General features: G+C 31.6%; 1 pseudogene; it reads left to right on the top strand.

The window, feature by feature from the left end:
• The first annotated feature begins 1,247 nt into the window (after window positions 1–1,247).
• Window positions 1,248–2,595, top strand: LOC124890045 (annotated as a pseudogene).
• Window positions 2,596–2,599: the final 4 nt, after the last annotated feature.

Genomic DNA, 2,599 nt, shown 5'->3' with positions numbered 1-2,599 from the left:
GATTACGCGGAATCAAACACAAAGAAGGGTAAAAATAAAAAACAATATAAAAGCAACACGAAAGCAGAACTATATTTATTCTTGAAATGTTATTTGCTTTTTTAATTGAGATGGAACGATACTTTGAATCAAAGAATAATCGAAAATGTAAAGGTATGTTGTCTTCTGCTTTGACTGATAAACCCAAACAAAATTGCTATATCGTCAATTCAAAGGAGAGAAATGAGTTTGGATATAATGCTGATTCAGGCGAATTTACCTCTTACAGAATTGATGAAGAAGGGGTTATTGATTATCGAACCTATTCGATTGTCTATAAAAAATAATGGACACTTTATTATGTATCAAACTGTAGGTATTTCATTGGTTCATAAAATTAAACACCAAACTAATCAAAGATACCGAGACCAAAGATATGTTGATAAAAAGCATTTTGATTTGCTTGTTCCTGACAATATTTTATGGTCTAGACATCGTAGAGAATTGAGAATTCAAAGTTTTTTTAATTCTTTGAATTAGAATGGCATCGATAGAAATTTAGTATTTTCCAATGAAACTAATGTAAAAAACTGGAGTAAATTTTTGGATGAAAGGAAACCTCTTTATAAAGATAAAAATGAATTAATTAAATTAAAGTTCTTTCTTTGGCCTAATTATCGATTAGGAGATTTAGCTTATATGAATCGTTGTTGGTGTGATACCAACAATGGTAGCCGTTTCAGTATCTTAAGGATACATATGTATCCACGATTGAAAATTAATTGATATTACTATATACCCTGTCTCATATAGAGTATCTGAAAGAAAACAAATGCACACATGCCTTGTCTGACATCTCATTCAAATCTAATTCGAGTAGACGATACTAAATCAATAAGGTATCGATTAGATCTAGAAATGAATCAACAGAATCTTCTTCTTTTTCAAATTTTAGGTGTAAATTATTCGCTTTTGTGAATGAAAAAAACGTACCTACCAACTTTTTCTTTTTGGATTCCTATCTGAATCAAAATTAAAATTTGATTAATTTATTAGAATTGATAAAATTAGGGGTTCATAAAGAAATTAAGTGTATATACCATGTTAAAATTATGGGCATTATTATTACTGATTGATAAAATTTGATAAAATCCATATTTGTAAAATAAAGAAAGGGGAAATTCATTTATGGTAAAAAATTCTGTCATTTCAGTTATTTCTCAAGAAAAAAAGAGTGGATATGTTGAATTTCAGGTATTCAATTTCATCAATAAGATACGGAGGCTTACTTCACATTTAGAATTGCACAAAAAAGACTATTTATCTCAGAGAGGTTTGAAGAAAATTTTGGGAAAACGTCAACGACTGCTAGCTTATTTGGCAAAAAAACAGAGAACGTTATAAAGAATTAATTAATCAGTTGGACATTCAAGAGACAAAAAGTCGTTAATTTGATTAATTTGAAGAGTCATTTCATTTTCACTTATATGTTTCGATTAAATTTTGATGAACTTCTTTTCACTTTCAGTAATTCATGGAAGAATGAATCGTTAAAAAACTTATAACTGCACCAACTACAATAAAAGACCTCATGATAGTCAATATGGGGCCTCAGCACCCATCAATGCATGGTGTTCTTCGACTTATCGTTACTTTATATGGTGAAGATGTTGTCGACTGCGTACCAATATTGGGTTATTTACATAGAAGGATGGAGAAAATTGCAAAAAACCGAACAATTATACAATATTTACCTTATGTAATTCGTTCGGATTATTTAGCTACTATGTTCACCGAAGCAATAACCATAAAAGGACCCGAACAATTAGGCAATATTCAAGTATCTAAAAGGGCTAGCTATATCAGAGTCATTATGTTGGAGTTGAGTCGGATCGCTTCTCATTTGTTATGGCTCGGTCCTTTTATAGCGGATATTGGTGCGCAGACCCCTTTCTTCTATATTTTTTGAGAAAGAGAATTGATATATGACCTATTTGAAGCTGCTACGGGTATGCGAATGATGCATTATTATTTTCGTATTGGAGGAGTGGCTGCCGATCTACCATATGGCTGGGTAGATAAATGTTTGGATTTTTGTTACTATTTTTTAACAGCGGTTGCTGAGTATCAAAAACTTATTACCCGGAATCCTATTTTTTTATAACGAGTTGAAGGCATAGGTATTATTGGGAAAGATGAGGCATTAAATTGGGGTTTATCGGGACCAATGCTACGAGCTTCCTAAATAGAATAGGATTTTCGTAAAGTTAATCATTATGAGTCTTACGACGAATTTGATTGGCAGGTTCAATGGCAACGAGAAGGGGATTCATTAGTTTGTTATTTAGTACGAATCGTGAAATGACAGAATCCATAAAGATTATTCAATAGGATCTGGAAGGAATTCCAGGAGGGCCTTACAAAAATTTAGAAATCTGACGTTTTGACCGATTAAAATATCCTGAATGGAATGATTTTGAATATCTATCTATTAGCAAAAAACCTTCTCCAACTTTTGAATTGTCAAAACTAGAACTTTATGTGAGATTTGAAGCCCCAAAAGGAGAATTGGGAATTTTTATCATAGGAGATTCGAGCGTTTTTCCTTGGAGATGGAAAA

The sequence above is a fragment of the Capsicum annuum genome, unplaced genomic scaffold (assembly GCF_002878395.1).
Source record: "Capsicum annuum cultivar UCD-10X-F1 unplaced genomic scaffold, UCD10Xv1.1 ctg10463, whole genome shotgun sequence".
NCBI lineage: Eukaryota > Viridiplantae > Streptophyta > Magnoliopsida > Solanales > Solanaceae > Capsicum > Capsicum annuum.
Note: the sequence above shows the minus strand (reverse complement) of the source record. Positions and strands in the feature narration are given on the sequence as shown.